This window comes from Equus asinus, chromosome 5, assembly GCF_041296235.1.
Source record: "Equus asinus isolate D_3611 breed Donkey chromosome 5, EquAss-T2T_v2, whole genome shotgun sequence".
NCBI classification, from domain to species: domain Eukaryota; kingdom Metazoa; phylum Chordata; class Mammalia; order Perissodactyla; family Equidae; genus Equus; species Equus asinus.
Genome location: NC_091794.1, coordinates 91,796,468 through 91,820,786, shown reverse-complemented (window position 1 = coordinate 91,820,786; position 24,319 = coordinate 91,796,468).

Here is a 24,319-nt window from a genome sequence, read left to right as displayed (position 1 = left end):
AGACGATCAGACGCAGGTCTCAAGTGTTTACCTCCTGGGTCTCTCCTGGAAGGCAATAATTAGAGCAGGAAGGAAGGAACAGCCCCAGGGCCCAGGGGAGGAGGAGAACGGAGGATGCGGTGTAGACCGAGGAGGGGCTTGGCCACCAGGACAGGAAATACTGCAAATGAAGACTTCTCTGTGAGCCCAGAGTGCCCCCGACCCCCAGGAGAAGGGGTCCCCAGTCTGTACTTTCCTCTGAGGGGTATTGTGGTGAGGGTGGTGGGCAGCAGGGGAGGGAGCCCTGGAGGAGGAGTCAGGCACACAGGCATCCCCCACTTTCCTGCTGTGCAACTTCGGGCAAGTTGCCTCCCCTCTCTGGGCCTCAGTTTCCTCATCTGTATATGGTGGACAGTGATCTGCGCAGACCCTCTCTCACAGAGCCCTAAAAGCTGCACAGATGGACACCCAAGGGTGGAGGGGCAGTGAGTGCAGTGGTCAGGGGCAGGGGGACTGGAGTACCAGTCCCTTCCTTAGAGAGTGGCCATGACGGTTAATGACACGGCGCACACATAGAGCCGGGCACACAGGAAGCCCCGACCACTGGTGAAGGGACGTGAATCTGAGGCGCGTTCACGCTCCTGGTCTCCATCGACCCTGACTCCGACCCCCTATGTCTGGAGCGCCCGGTCTCCCTCTGCTTTGCTCTCTCTGCTTTGGGTACCAAAAGAGTGTTTTTCCCCTTTCCTGGGAGTGGCCTGGGGAGGGAGGAGTGCAGCTTGTGTCTGGAGTTTGGATTACATTTTCCCCAAGTGTGGCTGTCGCGGTTAGTAGTGGTACAAGCAACCAGGACTTTAGGATTGACTAACCCAGGCCATAAAAGAGTTTTATGAAAATCTATTCTGAGTTCCAAAACACTTTAGGAACACAACATTCCTAAATTGTCAGAGAAGAAATGAATATCCACCAGGAGCCCTCCTACAGGCCAGGCAGGGGCTAAGTCCTTTGCGTATGTTAATTTACTTAATCTTCACAATGATCCATGAAATTGGGGGAGTTAAGTCTGATTTAATTTTACTGCTTTTTTCCTGGCATATGTTGATCTTATTTTTAAAATTAACCTTTTTATTTGGGGATAACTGTAGAGCTATTTGAAGTTATAAGAAATAATACAGGGATATTTCTCTGCTCCTCCCCACTAAGGACAAGTGTCAGCTCTAGAAATGACACAGAGATGACCAAAGGAGCTCTCTGAGAAGTAGATAGAGGGACACAAGTGGGTTGGGACCCCAGGACCAGAGGAATATGGTGGCAGGGTCTCAGACCCGCATTCAGAGAGGAGGAGACCCAGGCCCATGGTTTCTCTGTTACCCCCACGCCAGGTGGGCTGCTTCCTCCTCCAGATCTCACGGGAGCCCTGCCCACACCACCAAGTGACACTGGCAAGGGGGAGCCTACCATGAGCACCCAGCTCGGGAAGTGTTCACCATCCCCGTGGGGGAATTAATATTTAATTTAAACATTTAAACATTTTAATTAAAAAAATAACAAGAATACAGAGAGATCTTGTGTACCCTTTACCCAGTTCCCCCAATGGTACTATCTTGTAAAACTGTAGGACAGCATCAACCAGGATAATGACACTGACACAATCCACCCATCTTATTCGGATTTCCCCAGTTTTCACTTGCACTCATTCGTGGGTATTCGTGTACTGAGTTCTATACAATTTTGTCACCTGCGTAGGTTCGGGTATCTACCACCAGTCGAGATACACACAGTTCCATCCTCACTGGACTCCCCTCTGCTGTGCCTTTATAACCACACCCACCTCTCCTCTTCCCTCTGCCTCCCCCTCCCTCCAGTCCTAACCCAGGTAACCAGTCATCTGTGCTCCACTTCAGCCGCTGACCAGACACGGGATGTGGGAAGGGTGGTCCAGACCAAGGGAAGGTCACGTGCAAGGTCTGCGCAAAAGGCAGGGAGGAAACTGGGCTGTGGGCCTCAAGAGGCTCCATTATTGGATGGTGAGAAGAGAATGGATTCCCAGCCTTAGGAGCTGTACAGAAACCTACAATGCAGGGGCGAGGAGGGCAGAAACCAGCACGTCCTCTGATTTCATCAGAGACCGCATTCCACTCCCTGGCCCCTGAGCTCCTGTCTCTGGGTGTCAAAGGCACGGTTGCCTGCCTGTGGTCCTCCTCCTATGGCGGCTGTGTTGACTTTGTCTGTGGGTCCTCCCTTTCCCATCTCTGGTTGAAGATGCTCCCATGGCTCGGGGGTGGGCCATGCCACCAAGGCTTAAGTCAATCTGTGCAGTGGATTTTTCTAGTCATAGCAGTTGGCTCAGAGAGGGCACAAGACCCAGTGGAACCAACGAGAAGCAATGGGGCTTTGACTGGGGCTTCTGAGAGAGACTCTTGCTCTTTGCCACGGTGCGTGAACCTGGAAGCCTACAGACTACAGCTGCTGCCACGATCTTAGGGGTAGCCTAAGGATGAAGACAATGTGTGAAGGAGAAATGTAGAGAAGCCAGGTCTTAGTGACACTGCTGGAGGCCCCTTCATTTCTGAAACCACCCCTAACCCTAAAAGTTTCCATGACACGAATCAATGGATTCCCCTTTGCTGAAGTCAGGTTGGGTTGAGTTTTCTGACACGTGCAACAGAGAGGAACCCTAACTGGTTCACAGACCCACACAAAGGAGCTCACGGAGAAACATGGTTTAGTGGAAGGACACAGGGCCCCCTTAGACCCTACAGTGGAAAGTACAGCCAATGTCCTGGGGCTTGGGTCACCTGACAGGGCCCCTCCCTGTCTCTGTGTCTGCCTGGATCTGCAGTCTGACTCATCTCTAGCTCCCTCTACCCATCTTCTTCCCTCCTGCTGTAGCCGGCTTTCTGCTCACTTCCCATCCACCAAGGCCACGCCAAAATGGTGGCCTCCATCCCTGAGCCATGTGCTCTTCCAGCTGGCTTCCACAGCTTAATGACTGTCTCCATGTTCCAAACCGAGATTCCTGGGAGGGAAAATCTGATATTTGTCCAGTGCGGACCAGGTGTCCACCTCAATGCTGTTAATAAGCTGAGGGTTGGTGGTGATGGTGGGAGGGGGGAGAGCAACTTATCAGGGCTGTGGGCTGGACAGGGAGGGACGGACCTGGAGAAATTGATCAACATTTCTGAAAAGATGAGAGTTACGGTCCTTATTTTTCAGATAAGGAAATTGAAGCTCAGAGAGGTACACTGAATTGCTAAAGGTCACACAGCTAGCAAGCTGCAGAGTCATGACGTGTACCTTGGGTTTAGCGGGACTTCAACTCCAACCCTCAAGGCCTCTTGCTTTTCTGTCTCTTCCTCCCATCTGCTCCTCTCACGGCGCCCTTCCTGCTGGGCCAGGCAGAGCAGGAAATGGGCAGAAAATGCCTTCCCTGAGAAGAGATAATGGAGCAGCTCCCGGGCCTGGCAAGTGTGCAGACCTGCTTTGGCCCCTCGGTCCCTGGGCGTTTGCAGACTCCCTCAGAGCCCAGCACCTGAAGCCCAGGTCGCCCCAGCCTCCCTCCTGAGCAGGCCCCAGGAAGTCAGTGCACGTGGATCTCATGCTCAATTATTCACGCAAGCAAGAGTTTAATGACAATTTCATGGACATCATTGCATTTTACCCAAACAGCTGATGGCCTTGCGTTTTGCCTTAAGGCCAGCGGTCCCACTGTTGAGATCTTCCCCCAGAACCCTTCGCCACCCGTGGTCAGTTTCAGTGACAGCCCTCTTGGGATGGCCGCCAAGTCCGCAGTTGGGCAGGCTTCTTGCAGACGCAGCGCATGGGGACCCTGGTTAAACAAGGTCCTCTCGGGAGCGGGGTGGGCGTCTGCCGGCCACGTGGGCCCAGCCTGTGGTTCCAGGAGACGATCTCTAACGTCTACTCAGCGGGACCCACAGGATGATTCCAGGTAAACAGCGGCCAGGACGGACTTGGGAGGAGCTGCAGCGCGGGCTGTCCCTGCAGGGTCCTGGAAGCCACGTCTCTGCAGACGGGGCAGAGTGGGGAGGGGACGTGCGTCCCCTTCAGGGCTCCTCAGGGTCAGGTGGGCGACCTTGGGGCGCTGACTTAACCTCCCGGATCCTCAGTTTCCCTGTCTGAAGGCAGAGCTGATGAGCCTCCTTCACAGGCGGTTGTGAGGGTACAGGGAGGGGCTGCAGACGCTCTCGGCATGGTGCCCGGCACACAGTAGGTGCGCAGATCACTTGAGTTGGGTGCCCAGACAAGCCGGGTGGGGGGTGGCAATGGGGGCCCTGGCTTCCAGCCCTCCCCTGCCCCATCACCGATCATCTGAGGGGGCTCTGAGTACCAGCGGCAGCAGGAGGGTGGGTCCAGATCTAGGCGACCAGATGTGGAGAGTCAAGGATGTGGGCAACACACTTTCCTGCCCAAACAGACAAGAGGGCTTTGGGGGGAGGCCCAGACACAGCCGAGAGGAAATAAGACAGCATTAGAGACCAGTGGCCAGAAAAGCCAGTCTGGGCCTCCCAGCAACAAGACAGACACAGCAGGGGTGTGTCCTGCAGGTAGGCAGAGCTCCACTCATTGTGGCGCTGGACGCAGCTGAGGGGAGATGCTGACTCGGGTGAAGAAGGGCGTCCGTAAGATCCGAGAAAAGGAGCAGGGCTTGGGAACCAGAGTGCAGCAGATGCAGTGGTTCCCACCCTCCCCACGCCCCCCGAATCCACACTGCAGGACCTGCCGATGGAGGAAGACCTGAGAAGACCTGCTGCGTCACTGTGCGTGTTCAGGGTGGTGTAGACACTGGGAAACAGCGAGGATTCCATGGGAGGGGCTGCTGAGCTCCCACTCTGTCAAGATTCATAAAGGGAAGGAGAGGTCCTGGGGGGTCCTGGGAGGAAACACGAGTACTCCTGGGAGGATACTGGGGCAGACTAAAAGCAACAACTGGATTCAGAATCAGGAGATCTGGGGTCTGGGTCCATCCAGCTCAGTCTCCACACCACTGTGTGACATGGAGTAAGTCACTCAACCTCTCTGGGCTTAGTCTGCACATTTGCAGAACAAGGTTATTTCTAAGACCCCTCCCACATTGAGCCTTGACTCTAAAGGGTTCTGTGTGATTGCCCCCCTCTCCCCGCACCTTAAATCTGCCCGGTGGCTTCCCAGCTCGAACCCACCTTCTGCCAGAGGATGGCAGGCAGTGCCTGGACCCCCCATGCTGACACTGCAGCCCTCACGGTCACATGTGACGCCAGGTCTTGGAGTGACAGGGCTGCTCGGGTCATCAGAGTCTGGGGAGAACGTGCCCTCACCCTAGGAGATGCCATCACGGGGTGGTTTCTGCAGCCTCCTCTGTGGAAGGGAAGACACTGGGGAGAAGGGGCAGCGGGAGACGAACCAGACTTGCACCCTGGGGGAGAGGCTGGGACAGCAGAGCTCTGTGCTGGGCTCGGCCTGGAGCCCTAGATGCTTGGGGTACAGCTGTCAGGCTCTTCCACGTCCTGCGACAGGGACCTCAGCACACCTTGGCTTGAGCTCAGAGGGATTTATTGGTTTTACGTCAATGAGAAGCTGGGTGGGTGTGAGTAGAAGTAGGGGTGGAAGGACTTTTAGTTCGACCTTGTTGCAGGGGCTCGAATGATGCCATCAGGGCCTTCTCTATCGCTTAGCGGCTCTCTCCTGTGCAAAGCCACGCCCAGGGCCCCCTTCTTGGTGGCCAGATGGTTTTCCACTCCAACTGAAGTCCAGCAGATAAGAGAGAGCTTCCCCAACAGCTAACCAAACTCCTGGGCCAACTCCCATTGGCTCCAAGGGCCATACCCTATGCCTGAACCAATCAGGAAGGCCAGTGAGCAGGAACAGGGTGACTGGCTTAATCCAATCAGGGACCATACCAGAATCTGGGGGTGAGGTTGGCCCAGCCTAAGTCTGGGATGGGCTGAGAGTAGGGGAGAGGGAAATTCTGGGCACAGCTTTACTAGTAAAAGGGTGCCAGGGTACTGGATGGCAATAGCCCACAGATACTTCCACTGGGCTCAGGGTGGAGGACCAGCAAAGCAAATGGATGAAATGAAATCAAGAGGAATGGGGGAGAAAAGCCTAGCACCCACACAGCACATCTGATCCAATTTCATCTTCCCAACAGCCTAATGAGAGTACAACCACTACTACTCCAAATCTAGAATCCTATATTTGAGCGCTGGATCTTCAAAAGCACCTGGTCTGACATCATCATGTTTAGAGATAAGGCAACAGAGACCCAGAGAGAGGAAGTGACTGTCTCAAGGTCACACGGCTCATTAGCAGATGACCTAGGTCTTCTCAGAGAGAGCTTGTCCCAGTGGGTGTCCATCTGCTCCAAGCTGCCGCTGAATCACAGTGAACTCTCTGCAAGGTGAGCCTTGCTCTTAACCAAACCAGGCAGGGCAGCCTGCACCGCCCAGAGCCCACCCTGCTCTGGGTGACTGGGAAAAGGGGTCCCTCATCACTTCCCTGCCCCCTCCACCCCTTCCCCTGCATGGGCAGGTGTCTCAGTAGACATATCCAGCTGGGCCCTGCTGGAGTTCTCTCTCAGAGGGTCCTGGGGCATTTCACACTCCTGAGTGGGAGCTGACTCCAGCCTCTACCACCCGGCCCTGCCTCCCTGCGGGTCTGTGAGAGAGCGGAAAAGTTAACTCCAAGAGTACCAGAGATGGTGAGGCTGTTCATGGTCATCTAGTCAAAACCCTGCATCTTATAGGGGGGAAACTGAGGCCCAGGGCAGCAGCGGCTTTCCCAGGCAGGCAGAAACATCCGCCGAAGGGCTCCTGGCTCCCAATCTAACGCACTCTCACCACACCACTTCTGGGCTCCACGAACCCTCACCTGCCGGCCTCACCGCCCCTGGTGGGAACCATCAGCCATCCTGAAGTCGATACATCAACACTGACACCCTCTCTCCCTTGAACAATGTCACCCTTCGCGAGGTGTATCCACTCTCCTACTTAAACATGAGATAACCGAGGGCCAGAGAGCAGGTGGGGGTTGTCCCAGGTCAGTTGCTGACCATTCAGAGATCAGGACGGCCCCCAGCCTCCCTGCGTCCCAGGACAGAAGCCCTCAAAGGCTTTACGTCCTGTCATCCTCCTCTGATCCCTGCGAGGCTGGCGTCCCCGGGCCTGTTGCCCTAGTTACACACGAGAGACGGAGGCTCAGAGAGGCCCAGCCCCCTGGGCGCCCCTGCATCGCTGCCATGGGTGAGGAGGGGTCTGGGCCAGGCTTCCTGGGGTCCCTCTGGTACCGCGTCACCTGTCCAATGTCACTCGTACAGTCAGCAGGGAACCCGCCCAGCAGAGGCGAAGACGAGTCCGGGTTATTCTTCTCACCCACCGAGGCGTCCGGCAGCTCTCACACGCCCGCGAGCCCGGCCTCCTCCTCCACCTCCCTCGGCGTCCTCGGTGAGGCCTGCCCCGCGGTCACAGCGCGGCTCCCCTGCCCTCGGGGCCCCTTTCAGGACCGACAGCGGGTGGTCCACGCGAGGCCAGCCTCCCACCCTTCCGGGAGCTTTCCCAGAATGCCCTGCAGAACCGCTGCTCCCGTCTCATTGGTGGGAACTGTGTCACATGACCAACTGCCAAGGGGGCGGGAATGTGCTGTTGCTCAACTCATTGGCCAGAGCAGTGTCACATGACTGCCTGCAGAGGGGCGGGAAACGTAATGTTTCCATCTCATTGGCCAGAACTGTGTCACATGACTGCCTGCGGTGGGCTGTGATGTTTTTAAGTAGGGGAAATTGTTGATCCTAACAAAATAGGAAGAAGAGGAAGATGAGTGTAAGTTGGCAGCTGTGTCTGCCCCAACATTTATGGTCTCATTTCATATTTGCGACCTCCTTGGATCCGTGCAGCAGGCACTTTCGTTGTGACCGGGCAGTGAGAGGCTGGGCCGTTTGCCCAGCGCCCCGCAGGGGTCGTCCGCTGCGCCAGGCTGGAGCCCCGGCTCCCTGCCCCAGAGCGCCCACAGCTCCCCGGATCTGCGCTCCTGCCCCTGTTGTCTGCTCTCTCTTCTGTCTGTCCCAGTTCTCTGCTTCTCCAGCTCCCCAGACGAGCCCTGGTGAGCGCAGACCTGCAGCCTGCAGATGAGGGGCAGTGGTTATTAATTATAGTTCTGACACACTTTTAGGCTGAAGCACTTTAAGGAAGTCTGCTGTGCAAGGTCCAAACTCAAACCAACCCTTCAGTGTTATGTTTCCTCTCATGTCCTGCTAGTGGGATGTTCACTGGGGTAACCTCAGTGCAGGACATTTGGGCAGTGTCTATCAAAATTCAAAATGCACATACCCGTGGTCTCAGCAATTTAACTTCTAGGAGTCCATCATTCTGAAATACTCTAGAATACAAGCTATGGAAAGATCTTCACTACAATGTTATTTCTAATAGCAAAATTCGAGAAATATAAACGTCCGTCAGTAGGAGCTGGGTTCCCTAGGTTATGGCACATCTGTACCGTTGAATACTAAACAGCCATTAAAATGACTGGATTTTGCTTCTATGCTCTGACTTTGGAGAATGTCCAGGATATGTTTTTGAATAAAGAAAGTAGGTTGCTGAAAAATGTGAACAATGTGATAACGACTCTAATAATCCCGATTTGTACACAGATAAACATCTGGAAGGTTGCGTACCTGTATTGGGAACCTCTCAGGAAAGTTCCTCATGTGTTGAGAGCCTTTGACCACATGAACTCTCCGTCCTCATCCAAGGCCATTTGTGCCTGAGATCCCTTCCCCTCTGACCTCCATCATCACTGTTCCCATCTCCCCTGGATCATTCCCAGTAATGCACAAACACAGCTCTAATTCTCTAATCTCCCAAAATTTGAAAAAAGTCAGGATCAAACCTGTCCTGCTCCCTTTGCTTCCCTTTACACAAAACAAAAGGGTCACTGTTCTTGCTGTCTCGAGTTTCCCCTCCTTCGGTTTACTTTTCACTCCACTCTGACTGGATCTTAGTCCCTCACACTCCTCCAAAACTGTTCTCGTCAAGGTCACCAAGTACCTATACATTGATGAACCCAACTGTCAACTTTCAATGACCTTGACCCATCAGTATTTGGCATAGTTGCTCTCTCCTTTCTGAAGCCCTCTCTCATATTTGCTCCCGGGATCCCACCCTCTCCTGGGTTTCCTCCGACCCGTCTGGCTGCTCCTCCTCTGTCTCCTTTTCTGGGTCTTTCTTGGCTCCTCAGCCTGCAAACCTTGAGTTGTCGCAGGGCTCTCCCCTTGGTTCTCTTTTCCTTATCCTCCCTCACCTTCTTGGGGACCTCATCAGACTTGTGGCCTGTACATGCCATTCAGAGGCTGATGGCTCCCAAATTTCCGTCTCAGCCTGGACCTCTCCATGAATTCTGGCTCGTACATCCACCTGCCCGTTTCTCCCTCCTTGTCTCCTTTCCTTTCTTTCTCCCTTCCTCCTCTCTCTCTCTCTTTCTACAAAACCCATATATTACCTCTATAATTTACACATGCAAGCACATGTGTGTGTGTGAAACAGCCTTACAAGCAAAGACTCTTTAAAATAGAAAGCAATTCCACACTTTACAAAGTCTTCCTTGAAATGCTGCACTCTCCAGGGGCCTACAGAAAATGCTTTTGATTTATAAACACGTTACTTTTGTGCTCCAATGCACCCCTTGAAAACAGGCTCAATTTCTGTTTCAAGTTCTGTCCAATTCAACCATCGTTTTCCTAAGTTCCTACTAAGAGCTGGGTGTTGTGTTTGGCACCGTGGGAGAACGAAAATGACGAAGAGCTGTGTTACAAGGGAAACCGGCCTGTGGACTCTCTCGCAGAGAAGGCTTTTAAGAAGAACTCACCTGGGCAGCCGATGCCACGGGAAATTTAGCAAGATCCTAAGCATCATCAGCAAATTGAACTGGCAGCTCCGAATGAAGAAGCGCCCCGGGTCTCTGACGAAGATTCTATCCTTGACCAAACTCTAGTCAGGCTCCTCTGAGCCTCCTCCTCAGCCTCAAACTTGACCTATAAGGACTTGAACAAAACATTAATGTACTTTCTAACAGCCCAAGGCCAAATCTCTAGGATGACCCTAACCCCACTTAAAGAGCCTGCCTGAGAAAACTCAAGGCTGTTGAAAGAAGTTAGTTTGTTCCAGCGGACACCTGAAGATAGGACCCCGTTTTCCAGCCTCTGTGGAGGGGGGGAGGGGGTTGGGAGGGTGCCTAACCCAGATACGTTTCACATGGACCAGCCTCCCTTCCCACTTTTTGTAATTTTTCACTTCCCTGACTCTGCTCGAGCCCTGCCGTTCCCCGTCTCCCTCCCTCCTTCTTCCTATAAAATGTCCAGTCCCCTCTGCACAGATCTGAATGGAGTTTAGCTCTTTCCCTTGCTGTCAGTCGTTACCGAATAAATTCTGTTTTCACTGCTGTAACTAATGGCCAGCTGTGTTTATCTTTGACATCTTGCAGGCTGGTGAGGCAGCCAGAATGGGCTGGACTATAGACAGAGGGGAGTTGGCGGATGGGAGGGGAACAGCTACTCTGTCCCTTTCTGCTGTCACTGGCATATTCCCCAAAAGGGGAGCTTTTTGAAAAACATTAAATAACATATTGACGTGATGATCTTTGAAGCTACCATAAAAAGGCATTAATGAAAACAAGTCCCAGGTACACCCAGAGGAGGCGGGTGAGGAGTGAGCGAGGCCTTTTGAGAGTTCTCAGGAACCCCACCAGGCACACACTCTGCTCTTATTTCACTCCCAAGTTCTCCTTATTTTGGAGCCTGCTTATACCCTTGCTGTTTGGGGATTGTGAGTCCCTGAGGCGGTGTTGCAGTGATAGCTTCCCTTTTTAAAATTTATTTTCCTGCAGGAGAGTGGGTTTGGGTCTATGAATATTGAGCACAGCTGAGACAGACGGTGGTGAGGCTGTCAGGAATGGTCCCTAATGGAGGAAGGAACTGCATGTACAAAGGCCCTGTGGTGGGATAGAGCATGACATGGTCAAGAAACATTGATAACACCACTCAAGTCACACACATGTAAGGAAGACCAGTGAGGCCAGAGTCCAGGGTGGAGAGAGGGATTGTGCTGTGAGTTGGCCAAGAGAGATGGTAGTGGCTGGAATCTGTGACGTTTTAGAGACTAAAGAGTTTTATTCTTAACTCAAGGGAAACCGGATGCCACTAAAGTGTCTCTAATTGGTGGGATGCCATGATGAGAACGGCCTTCCCAGTGTCTCAATGGCAGATGAATGGGGAAGGTGTTGGAGTGGGGTTGGCCAGAGAGAACTCGGGGATGCCAGTTATGACATAGTCATGCAGACAGGAGATGATGGACCTGGGTTTGGGGAAGTGGACACAGAAATGCAGTGAAGCAGGCACACTAGAGAGACTTTTAGGAGACTGGGTCATTGGGCCTTAGTGAGAGGCTGGGTGTTGGAGGTAAGAGGAGGGGAGGTGTCAAGGTGAGTCCTGGGTTTGTTCCTTGAGTGAATGGAGGTGCCATCCACAGAAATGGTGACAACAGAGCACCAGGCATGGAAGGGAAGATTGCAAGTTCTACTTTTGACAAATTAAGTTCCAGGTGCCTTTGCGATGTGCAATGGTGTGTGATGAGCAAATTGATCTGTTTATCATGGCTGTAGTTTTGTTTTTTCCAGAATGTCGTATAAATGGAATCACAGAGTATGTAGTCTTTTCAGACAAACTTCTTTCATTTAGCAGTATATATTTAAAATTCTCTCATGTTTTTGGATGGCTTGGTGGCTCATTTATTTTTATTATTGAATAAGATCCCACTATATGGATGTATCACGATTGGTTTAGCCATTGAAGGACATCTTAGCTGCTTACAGTTTGGGGCAATTATGAATAAAGTTGCTATAAATGTTTGTATGCTTTTTTTGTGTGTGGACATAAGTTTTCAAATCAGTTGGGTAAACATGTAGGAGTGTGACTACTGGATTTATGGTAAAGCTATGTTTAGCTTTGTGAAAAACTACCAAACTGTCTTTTCAAGCGACTGTACCATTTTGCATTCCACCAGCAATGAACGAGAGTTCCTTTTGCTCTATATTCTTGCCAGCAGTTGGTAGCATTAGTGTTTTGTTTTTGTTTTCTGATTTTAGCTTTTCTAATAGGTGTGTAGTGTTATTTCCTTCTTCTTTTAAGTTGCAATTCCCCGATGACACATGATGGTGAGCATCTTTTCATATGCCTACTTGCCATCTGTATATCTTTGGCGGAGTATCTGTCCAGATCTTTTGCCCATTTTTAAATTGGATTGGTTGTTTTATTCTTGTTGAATTTTAAGAGTTCTGTGTATATTTTGGATACAAATCCTTGACCAGATATGAATTTTGCAGATATTTTCTTCTAGCCTCTGTCTTATGTTTTCATTTTTTTTAACAGTGTCTTCCTCACAGCAAATGGTTTTAATTTTAATAACTTCAACCTGTCACCTTGTATGGTGCTTTTGGTGTCGTATCTATAAACTTACAGCCAAACCCAAGGTTACTTAGATTTTCTCCTGTTCTTTTCTAGAAATTTTATAGTTTTGCATTTTGCATTTAGGTCTGTGATCAATTTTAAGTTATTTTTTGTGAAAGATATAAGGTCTGTGCCTAGGTTCATTTCTTTGCATATGGATGTCCAATTGTTCCAGCATCATTTGTTGAAAAGACTATTCTTTATCCACTGAATTGCCTTGCTTCTTTGTAAGACATCGATTGATTATATTTATGTGGGTCTATTTCCAGGCTCTCTATTCTGTTCCGTTGACCTATGTATCTGACTTTCACTGTCTTAGTTACTGTGGCTTTATAGTTAGTCTTGAAATCGGATAGGGTGAGTCCTCCAACTTTGTTCTTCTTTTTCACTATTGTGCTGGCTGTTCTAGCTCATTTGCCTTTCCATATAAATTTTAGAATCAGTTTGTCAATATCTACAAAGTACCTTACAGGGATTGTGATTGGTATTGCATTGAGTCTATATATCAAATTGGGAAGAATTGACAACAACATTGAGTCTTCCAACCTACGAACATGGGATATCTCTTTCATTTAGATCTTAAAAAAATTCTTTTATCAATGCCTTTCAGTTTTTTTGTGTACAGCTTCTGTACATGTTTTGTTAGATTTATATCTAGGTACTTCATTTTTTGGTGCTCTTGTAAATGGTATTGTAAAAAATTCAAATTCCAGTTGTTCATTGCTGGCGTATAGGAAAGTGATAGACTTTTATATATTGATCTTGTATTCTATGCTCTTGCTGTACTCGTTAGTTCTAAGGGGATTTTTTCACAGAATTTTTTTTTATAAAAAATCATGCCATTTTTGAATAAAGACAGTTTTATTTCTTCCTTTCTGATATATGTGTTTTTATTTCTTTTTCTTGTCTCGCTCCACTAGCTAGGACTTCCAGTATAATGTTGAATAGGAGTGGTTAGAGGGGACCTCCTTGCCTTATTCTTGATCTTAGTCTCACCATTACATGTGATGTTATCTCTAGGTTTTTTATAGATATTCTTTATTGAGTTGAGGAAATTTCCCTCTCTTCTTAGTTTGGTGAGAGTTTTTCTTTTTTCTTTTTTTTTTATGATGATGACTAGGCATTGGCTTTTGTCAGTGTTTTTTTCTGCATCAATTGATATGATCATATGATTTTTCTTCTTTAATCTTTTGATTTGGTGGATTACACTGACTGATTTTCAACTGTTGAACTATCCTTGTACACCTGGAATAAAGCCCACTTGATTGTCCTGTATAATTCTTGTTAGACGTTGTTAGATTCGATTTACTAATATTTTCTTGATAATTTTTGCATCTATATTAAAAGAGATATTGGTCTGTAGTTTTCTTTTGTTATAATGTCTTTATCTACTTTGGGTATTAGGATAATATTGGCCTCATAGTCTGTTCCCTCTGCTTCTATTGTTTGAAAGAGGTTGTGAGGAATTGATAATATTTCTTCCTTAAATGTTTGGTAGAATTCACCAATGGAACCATCTGGACCTGGTGTTGTCTTTTTCTAGGAGATTTAAAAATAATGATTGATTGAATTTCTTTAATAGATATATGACTATTCAGGTTATCTTCTGGTCTTTCTGTAAGTTTTGGTAGTTTGTATCTTTCAAGGAATTAGTCCCTTTCATCTAAGTTATCAAGTTTGTGTTCAGAGTTGTTCCCTTAATATTCTCTTAGTATCCTTTTGATGTCCAAGGGATCAGTGGTGATAACCATTCTTTCATTTCTGATGTTGGTAATTTGTATATTATCTCTTTTTTTCTTATTTAGCCTGGCTAGAGAGGAGGGAAAAACTCCTTAAATGAAGAAACTGCAAACTGCAAGGTTCTTTTGCTCTCCGACACACGACAGATGACACATTTCAGGAACATAATAGTTACATGGTGCGGTGGGTTATTATATCTCAAAATGACAAAAGTTTTGAATGTTACAACCCCTTGATCTTAAGAGATTTACAATTTTAACTTTCACCAAGTCAGTTAGCAATTAACTGGGTATCTGCTCTGTGCTAGGCACTGTGCTGGGCCCTGGGGCACAATGGTGAGCAAAGTAGATGTGGTCCCTGTCTTCGTGGGGACTGGACTAACATGAGTCAAATGATGTCTCGAATAGATGAAAAGTTGCTACAGTGGTCAGTCATATAAAGGAGAAGAGTATAATAAGGTCTACGATATCAATTCATAGAGGAACTGGACCTCGCTCAGGAAGTCAGGAAAGACTTCCCCAAGCAAGAGACAATGAGCTGAGGTCTGATCAAGTAGCAGTTCACTAGGCAGAAGGTACAATGTGCTCCTGGCAGGGGTGATAGCATGTGCAAAGACCCTGCAATGAGAAGGACTGTGCCAATCCGAAGTCCTGAAAGAAGGCCAGCGTGTTTGGGGTGCAAATAAGGCATGAGAGGGTGGTGGGAGTTGAAGGTGGAGAGGGGTAGGGCCTGGCCGTGCTGGAGTTTTCCTTTTATTCTAAGAGCAGTGAGAGTTTCGCCTTCGTGCTAAGTCTGGCACAGAATGCTCAAGCTGCCCCCTCATCTCCGGCCTCTTCTCAGAAGGGAATGAGAGCGGGCAGAGAAAGGGAGGGCAGAGAACTGTGGTCATTACTTATTGTCTTCCTCATTTGGCCATCTCTGTGGGGCACACCCTTGGGGTTCTTTTTTTAAATAAACAGTTTTCTTGATGTGTAGTTTACAGTGAAATTCACCCATTTTAAGAGTACAATTCAAGGATATTTAATAAACTTACAGAGTTGCACAACTATCACCATGATCCAGTTTTAGAACATTTCTATCACCCCAAAATTCCCTTCTGTTTGTTTACAGTTAACTCCTACCTCCCCGCCACCAACATCCTGGGCATTCCCTGGTCTGGTTTCTGTTCTGATAAATGTGCCTGTTCCGGACGTTCCCTGCAGAGGGGTTCCTGCTGCACGGAGTCTTCTGCGTCCGGCTTCTCAGCCTGATAAATTCGTGGTTCATCGTGTGTAGTGTGTGTCGGTAGCTCTTCCTTTCATTGCTGAGCCGTATCGCATTGGTGGATGCCGTTCTTGGGTACCCACCCACCGGGTGATGAATGTTTGGGCTGTTTCCACCTTTTAGCTACTGTGAATAATGCTGCTATGAATGTTTGTGTATGAGCCCTTTTGTGGATGTATGTTTTTTATTTGTCTTGGGGAGATTCCTGAGTATGGAATTGCTGGGTCTGGTGGTAAGTTTATTTTTAGCCTTTTAAGGAAGAGCCATACTGTTTGTACAAAGCGATTGTACCATTTTACATCCCTACCAGCGATATAAAAGAGTTCCTTTTTCTCCACATCCTTAACATTTGGTATTAGCTTGTAAAAAAAATTATAAACATTGAAGTGGCTGTGTATCGGTATCTCATTGTTGGTGTTAATTTGCATTTACCTAATGACTAACATCATCAGTTGCACATGTGAGCATGTTTTCATGAGCTAATTATCCATTTATATATTTTCTTTGGTGAAATGTCTACCCAAGTCTTTGGCTCTTGAATTTAAGTCTTTGATCCCTTTTGAGTTAGTTCTTGTTTACGGCATAAGGTCTTGTGGATAGACAGTTGTCCCAGCACCATTTGTTGACAGGATTGTCCTTTCTTCATTGAATTGTCTTGGCAACTTTGCTGAAAATCAATTCACTATAAATGTAATGGCTGATTTTAGGACTTTCAATTTCTTTCCATTGATCTAGGCTACACTATCTTGATTACTGCGGCTTTATAGTGTGTTTTAAAATCAGGTAGTGTAAGTCTTCCAACTTTGTTCTTCTTTTTCAAAATTGTTTGGTCTGGTCTCATTCCTTTGAATTCCCATATAAATTTTAGGGTCAGTTTGTCAATTTCTAGAAAAAAACTTACTGAAATTTTTTCCTATAGGGATTTAAATTTAATATGTCAATCAATTTGGGGAGAATTGCCAACTTGACAATATGGAATCTTCTAGCCCATGAAAAAAATGTCTCTTCTTTAATTGATCCCAGCAAGGTTTTATAGTTTTCAGGGTACAGGCCTGGCCCTTCACGTGTTAAATTTATTCCTAAGCATTTTCTTATTTATGATGCTGTTGTGAATGGCCCTATGTGCATGTTTTATTTTCATCACTTCTGGCTGCTACCTCCTTCTCTCAGTTTCTTTTTCCTGGAAATGGCCTCATTCTGAGGAATTCAGGAGCGCCTCACATTGGCACATTTTGGGCCCACGCCTGTCTTAGGAAGACTGAGGTTCCCTAAGGCTCAAACGGCAGCTGGCGGCAGTTAGCCGTGGAGGCTCCAGATGAATGACAAGGCTGTCTCGTCAGTCAGGAGGGTGTAGAAGGGTGGGATCCACAGCAAGTGGACCCCATGGGTGTCCGCTTCACAGGGGTCTTCAGGATGTAGCCGGCGCCAGACACAGGGAGAGCAGAGCTGCAGGCTGGGGACGGCGCCCTGAGCAGGAAGGGGTCAGCCACAGAACAGGGCGGCCCCTCAGGCACAGACAACTCCTGGCAGCAGGAGGAGGATGTTGTTCCCACAAGACCATCCACCCACGTGCATCGAGTGCCCGCCACATACCAGGCGCTGAGTTTGTGGCCGAGTCTGGGCCTGGGCTGGGGCTGCTCAGATTCTCTGGGGCGATGTCATGAGCCCAGAGCCCAGGTGAGGGGCGGTGGTCCCAGGGCAGGGAGATGAGGCAGCCAGAGGGGCTCAGGTGGAGCTCAATACCTGTCAGACCAACAATGGTGACCAACTATTGAGTGCCTACTGTATACTTTGCAGTATGCTATGCTTTATCTCATTTAGCTCTATGAGGAAGGAACTGTTAGTGCCTTTATTTTACAGATGAGGAAACTGAGGCTCTAAGAGGTGATGTAACTGAAGTCTCCCAGCTCATAGGAGGCAGCACTGGTATTAGAGGTCTGTCTGCTCCAGAGCTGGAGCTCTTAGCCCTGACCCTGTGCTTCCTTGTTGAGTGGGGCCCCTGGACAGGGAGGGGAGGGGACCCAGGGATCAGAGAAGGAGAGGGGTGGGGCAGAGGACAAATGGGTGGGCGGCCTCAGGGGAAAGCCCACTCCTTCCCACAGTGGGAGTCCTGCCTCCTCCCCTGGGCAGCTGCCTCCTAGTCCTGATTGCCCAGTGGCCAGGCCAGTGTTGCTGTGTCCACAGGTCACATTAGAGTCAGCATAGCAGCCACACAGCAACAGAAGGCCACATCAGCCATGGATCATTGAGGGCTCGGAGTAAGTGCACCAGTGACATGCTCGGGGTCACTGACACTGCCCTTGGCTTTGGGACACATCTGCTTTCCCCGATCCACCCATGGGCCCCATGACTCGGCCCCCACCCCCACCTCCCTGAGTTCAGCCCTGGTCTCTCCCCCTTGCCCACCTGCTCTGGCCACACTGGCCCAGTTGATGTTCTTGAACACTCCTCACTCAGCCTCCCCCAAACCCTCACACATACCGGTCCCTCCACCTGGATGTCCCCTCCCCGGCCCTCTGTGTGGCTCAGTGACATCCCCAGCAGTCTTCCCTGACACGCTCCCCCTCCAACCCAGATCCAGGAGAGCCCCTGTTCTTACGGTTCACCACATGCTCTGGTTTCCTTTCGTATCGTTCGTCAAATACCACAATCGTGTGTTTATTAGTGGTTATTTAACAGCTGTGTCTCTTACGAGATTCTTGCTTACACGAAGTCAGGTCTACCGTGTTCTCTGCTGTGGCCCCGCGTCTAGCACGGAGCTGGGTATAGAGCAGCTGTGCAATAAACACTTGCTGAGTGGAGGGAGGGAGGAAGGAAGGAAGGAGATCTTTACTCTTTTTCCAAGCTTATGTGGCACATCTTATGCTCATTTTATCACCGAAGAAACTGAGGCTCAGAGAGGTGAAGCTACTTGCCCAAGGGCACACAGAGGATCAAGAGCAGAGTTGGGACTTGAACTCAGACATGGAAGGAAGTCCTGTTGGCTCCTGGGTGACTGACTGTGTGAGTGAGGGAGTGAGTGAAGGCATCAGACCATGAAGACTGGAGGGGACACTGCAGCCATCTCCTTTCCTCCTGAAGTGTCAACGTGAAAGGTCATCAACCCCTTGGTGACTCAGAAACAGGGATTTCTGTTTCTGTTCCAGGGATTTCTGGAAATGGCATGAAAATGTCTTTCCGTCCATCCCCCTGCCTCTGGGCTGGAAGACAGTGTCATTCCGATTTCATAGGTGCATCAGAGAGGTTGTCCTCCCTGTTCAAAGTCACACCGTCAACATGCTGCCAAGAGCCCTGATTTCCAACAGCCGGGGCTGTCACCAGCACAGTCCCTGTGTGCGCTCGGCCCGTGCCAGCCCCATGCTGCCGTCTCCTGAGTCTCATCTAGAGCCACTGTCACTGCAGACTGACGAGGTGCGGACTCCTGCCTCCATTTTCTTTAGTTCTATTTCGTTGTGCTTAGGTTTTTCCATTCAAAAGAAACATATGGTCATTTTAAGAGATTTCAAACAGTAGAGAAATTGAGAGCCTCCATCATCCCACGCTCTGATTCCCATTTTACAGACGAGGAAACTGAGGCTTGTGGCACTTTCTACACGACACAGCCTCTCCCCCTCCGTTCATGCAGCTGGGCTCTCTATTTTCCTGATGTGACACCAGCAGCCCAGGGACTCCCAGGGGAAACCAAGGCCCTGGCGGGGGGGGGCGTCTCGAGCAGTTGGAGACAATTGGCTCACTTGGAGCGATTTTTCTTCTGGGCTGGCACCAGCAAATCAATATTCAGTGGTGCCACACATCGTGGTGTCTGCCTCCTCACTCAGGGATGGCGAAGAAGAGCAATAATCTTGACAAAATCTAAACAGCATTGTCTCGAGTGACTGTACAGACGGCTCCTGAGGAGTTCATAAATCCGAGGCTGATGAATCACCTGGGCAGGTGCCCCCGCCGCCGGCATCCTCGCTCAGGACGGGAGCGCTGCAATTCCTTCTCTGGCGCTGGTCATCTGGAATGAGCCAGTCCATTTTTCTCTTTTATCACTGCTGAATTTTGGGGAAGTGTCTGCTGAAGTCCCTCATTCCCTCTTCTCTTTTCTAAATGTTGGGTGTATTTGATGGCTCCCCGAGGCCTGGTTGTGGGGGCCAGAGCGTACCCGGCGGTAAGGAGGACTCGGTACCTGAGCCTGCCCATCCGGAGGGTTGTCTCGGGGTGTAATTGGTGGGTGGCTGGACAGCCAGCCATTCATAACTGTCATCCCCATCACTGGGGCCATAAGTTTCCCTTCCTCCCCTTGCCCTGCTCTGTGGTTGGACGTACCCGACGCAAGGCAGCTGTGAATGGGCTGAGGGGAAGGTTTTCTTGGCCTTGGAAATGAAGGCTGGGCAGCCACGTACGAAGCTGGAATCTGAGGTTAAATACCAAAGGAAGATAAGGAGAGTGTCCTGAGGGGCCCCTGGCAGAGTCCGCACTCAGGGAGGTAGATGAGGGGGGTTTCTGGGAATTGGGGTGGGGCTGCCAGTGATTGGAGGAAGGAGATGGGTCCGTTCCGTCCTTTCTAGCTTTTCTCCTTCCCCTAAGACCTCCTTTCCCCACCATCTTTCTCAACCTTGACATGGGTTTGGGGTTCTTTTATTGCCTTAATTTGGGGTTCTCCAAGAGCCCGCTGGACCACCTCTCAGCTCTGGGATCCCTCAAGTTAGCGAGAGCACCCGGACACTTAGATGATTGGTTAGTGTTAATCTTGGCAGAGACTTATCTATCTATGGGAGCCCCTGCTGAAACTCCTTATTCATTCACTATTTACTGGGTACTCGCTCTGGGACAGACGCTGTGCTAGGTGTTGGGGATACAGCAGAGAGAAGAATCAGATAGGGTTCCTGCTCTTCTAGAGCTTGGACTACAGTGGGAGCAGACAGTCTAAAAAACCCATTGTCTAATGGATGTACAATTACAGCTGTAGTACGTGGTCAAGGAAGACTTTTTTGATGAATGGGAATTTCTCAGGTAAGAGGGGGAAAAAAGCATTCTAGGCAAAAAGAACAGCACGTGCAAAGGCCCTGGGGTGGGCAGGTTAGCATGACCAGGAGGCAAGTGTGGCTGGAACAGATAAAGTGAGGAGAGTGGAGTGAGGTGAGGTTGGAGCGAGGTTGGGCCAAGGCCAGATGGGGTCTTGGAGGCCATGTTGAGAAGTTCTGTGTCTTCAGTCAGGACTGCAGGAAGCCTTTGAAGGCATCGAACAGGGAAGTTTGGGCCCCACAGTCAGGTGGTCTCCCAGATGTTCCTCCACTGCTGAGGTGATGCCTCAGGTGACTGAGGTGACACTGGAGAGCTGACGCCATTGTGAGTCTTTTTCTGTCCTCAGTTGACTTTGTTTCCCGGGGTCCTATACATCTGGATTTGGGAAGGTCAGAGCCAGATTCGCCATGGCCCACAGGGGAAGAGAGAATCCCGAGCAGAGCATCGGCTGCAGCGATGACCCTCGTTCCCACCCCTGTGTTGAGGCCGGAGCACCGGACAGACCTGAGCTGCTGCCGCTCTTCTCTCGGCTGCTGTGACCACGCACACAAATAGAATTCATCCCCATTAGCCCTTGCTGACCTCCCTCTTGTCTAACAAGCAAGTGTAAAGGCTTCTCTGGATTAAACTTGGCCCTTTGAGCCTCAGCATAAAAAGAGAAAGATCAATGCCTTCAGGGCACAAAGAGCCAAAGCGCTTTCTCTTTTGGGAAACCACTCACCAGGAGTGAGCAGACACTCCGTCTCCCTTAATATGGAGCCACTACCCTCTTGGGACTGTTGTCCAGAAGTTTCTGCCTTAGTTTCCACCTCTTGTACTCTTCTTTGCGGGTGGAGGAGGGGCTTGTCTGATGAGTGAATTCAGTGGACGTTGTCATTCTGTAATGCACACAATTAAATGATGTTTGATTTTCAGCAGCGTTGGTCCAGTGGAGGGCCATTGTGCAGGCAAATGCTTGCTGAGTCTGGCGCCAGACAACTAGGTCCCCTTCCGAGCTCTGCCCCGCCCTAGCTGAGTCATCTTAGTCAAGTGACTTCACCTCTCTGGGCATCAGTTTCCTCATCTGCAAAGGAGGGTGGAGGTGTTCAGAGCCAAATGTGTTTTGCGAGCTGTGAAGTGGAAAGCAGACAGGAGGCGGCATTGCTGGGAGAGTTCAGAATTACGTCGGTGTTTTTATTTTCTCCTGGCTCTGTGCCTACTTCACGGATAATCTCTTTTAATGATCACATCAGTCCTGTACATTATCATGACCTTTGTATCTATAAAGATGCTCAGACTCCCGCTCAATGAAGCCACACCTCAAAATGGCTCACATAATAACGACCGACATTCATCATTGCATGATGAGAAGCTGGGGTGGCTGCGGTTTCAGGTTTGGTTGATTCTGCCGCCCAAGGGCCGCTCTAGGATTTTAGGAGAATTAAGAAAGGGACCCCGGCAAGGTATCAGCTTGGATCCAAGAGAGGGGAAGGGAGAAGAGGGTACCACTCGTTAACGTCTATCGAGCATTCATGTTGCAAGACCTCGGGCAAACCCTTTGGACTCTGTGAGCCTCAGTTTCCCCACGTGCACAATTGGCTAATAACAGCTTTTACCTCCCAGGTTGTCACGGGACTCAATGAGATGATCCCTCGGCACGGTGTCTGGTAGGCAGTGAGCACTGAGTAAGTGTCAGCTCCTATTATTGCTGGTGCTGTTGACGTGGTTGACGTCTGAAGGCTGTTGGCGATTCCACTTGTTCTGTGTTGTCCCTGGATGTCTAGCTGGGACCTTCAAGAGGAGCCTCCAGGAGGCAGAGTGCAGCTCTGGAGAAGGGGCTTTCGGATCAGGTGAGCTGCCCCGCACAGGACAGTGGTCCACACGCCCCCCCCCCCCCCTCCGCCCACCCCCCACTGAGGTGTGGGAGGCACAGCCAGGTGAGGCCTGGAGGGAGATGTCGGGCAGGGACTTGGGTCCCACGGGAGGGGCCTACCTAGGTTGGGGGAATTCTGGGGGATGAACCAATGACTGAAGCAAACAGCACAGTTGCAGGTTTCAAGCACACGAGGCATTAAAATAGCCTTTCTGAATACAACTAGACTCCTTGCCTGGGTGGCAGCCACTGGCTCCTGGCCTCAGGCCTCAGCAAAGCCACTGGGCCATTGCTAGTCAGCCTCTGAGCCATGGGATCAGTTCTCTCCGCGTTTACACAGCCCTTGCTGCCACGTCACTGGCAAGAGATGGGGAGAAGCTGGTTGACCCTGGACAGTGTCCTGCAAACCAGCCAGCTCAGGCCCTGTTGAACTTTGACCCTGCCTCTTCCAATCACTTAACTTCTCTGAGACTCAGCTTCCCTTTCTGTAAAATGGAAACTAGATCCTCTTGTGTGCTTTTGTTGGGCCTTAAATGAGTTCACATACGTGAAGTGAGTCCATCAACAGATGTGTTTTGAGTGCCGACGATCTGCCAGGCACTGAGTTAAGCTCCATGTGCCTGGAACTCTGTACGTGCTCGTAAATGGCGCTTCTCTTTATGCAAGAAGAGGTCGTGGGGTCCCTGGCTGGAGAATAGTGGTGCCGGTGCTTGGAAAATACCAGCTGTGTGACATCAGGCCGGGAACCCAGCCCTTCTGAATGTAGGTGGGGTTAATAACAATTTAATACCTGACTCCAGATCAGACGTGCAGTTCACGAGCCAGCGCTGCAGGGTGGTGGACGTGGTGCTCGGCGTCCATGAAGTGCTGGGCTGTGGTCCTCACCAGGGGGGGCACGTCAGTGTCAGCGTTAGTGGAGGGTCAGAGGCACTGACTCTAGCTTGTGTCTGAGTCATTATGAACCTCAACACCAGCTCACCAACTGGGCGACACTGGGCAAATTACTCGCCAGCCTGCGCCTCAGTTTTCTTGTCTGTAAAATGGAAACAAAACAGCACAGACCTCACAGAGCTGCCGTCGGGTTGGAGCAAATCAATATATGTAAAGTGCTTGACCCATACGCCCGAAGACACCATCAGAGAGAGTGGCACGTAGGGTTTTAGGCCAGTGGACCTTGGACACAAGTCCTCTGGGAAGCTTAAAAAGCCTATAGATGTGGGGCCTCCATTCCAGAGACGCTGATGCAGGAGCTGTGGGTGAGGCCCAGGAACCTGCATCTTCGAGGAGCTTTCCAAGGGAGGCTGATGCAGGGGTTCTCTAGTCCGGGGTTTGGGAACCAGCACAAGAGGGACGCAGAGGTGAGCGAAGCCAAGCTGCTGCCCTGGAGGAGCATGCAGGCTGGAGGGGAGACGCCCGCCCGTAAGGACCTCCAGTGTGAGGCTGCACAAGGCACCAGCTTTGGAGCCGGGAGGTCCGGGTTCGAACCTTGGCTCTGCCTCTCTCCGGCTGTGTGACTTGCGCACATCCCTTGACCTCCCAGCCTCAGTTTCCTCATCTGCAAAATGGGGACAGTGTGGGTTTGCTGTCAGGGATGGATGAGCTACCCCACGTGAAGAAATGGCTCAGGGGATCCTGCAGAACCGTGAGTCTCCTGCCCACTGAACGGCCCCACAGACTAGACGTTTGTCCTGTAAGTGGATGGTCAGCTCCTGAGAGGAGGGAAGGGGACGCCCTCATCCCTGGGCCCTGAATCAGAGCCTGGAGGAAAGCTGCCTGCTGGGGGGCCCTGTCGGAGGAGTGCTGGGTCCTGGGGCCTCCACAGGGCCTGGCTCCTGGCAGGGATGCAGTGAGCCTGGAACTGACGCCTGTGGAAGTGAAACCCCTGATGCCTCCTAGGGTCTCTCAGTGTCGCTAAATCCTGGTGTCTCTTCTTCCCCTGCAGTCACGTGGCCTGCTCCCTGCCCTTTTACCTTCGACCTGGGAGG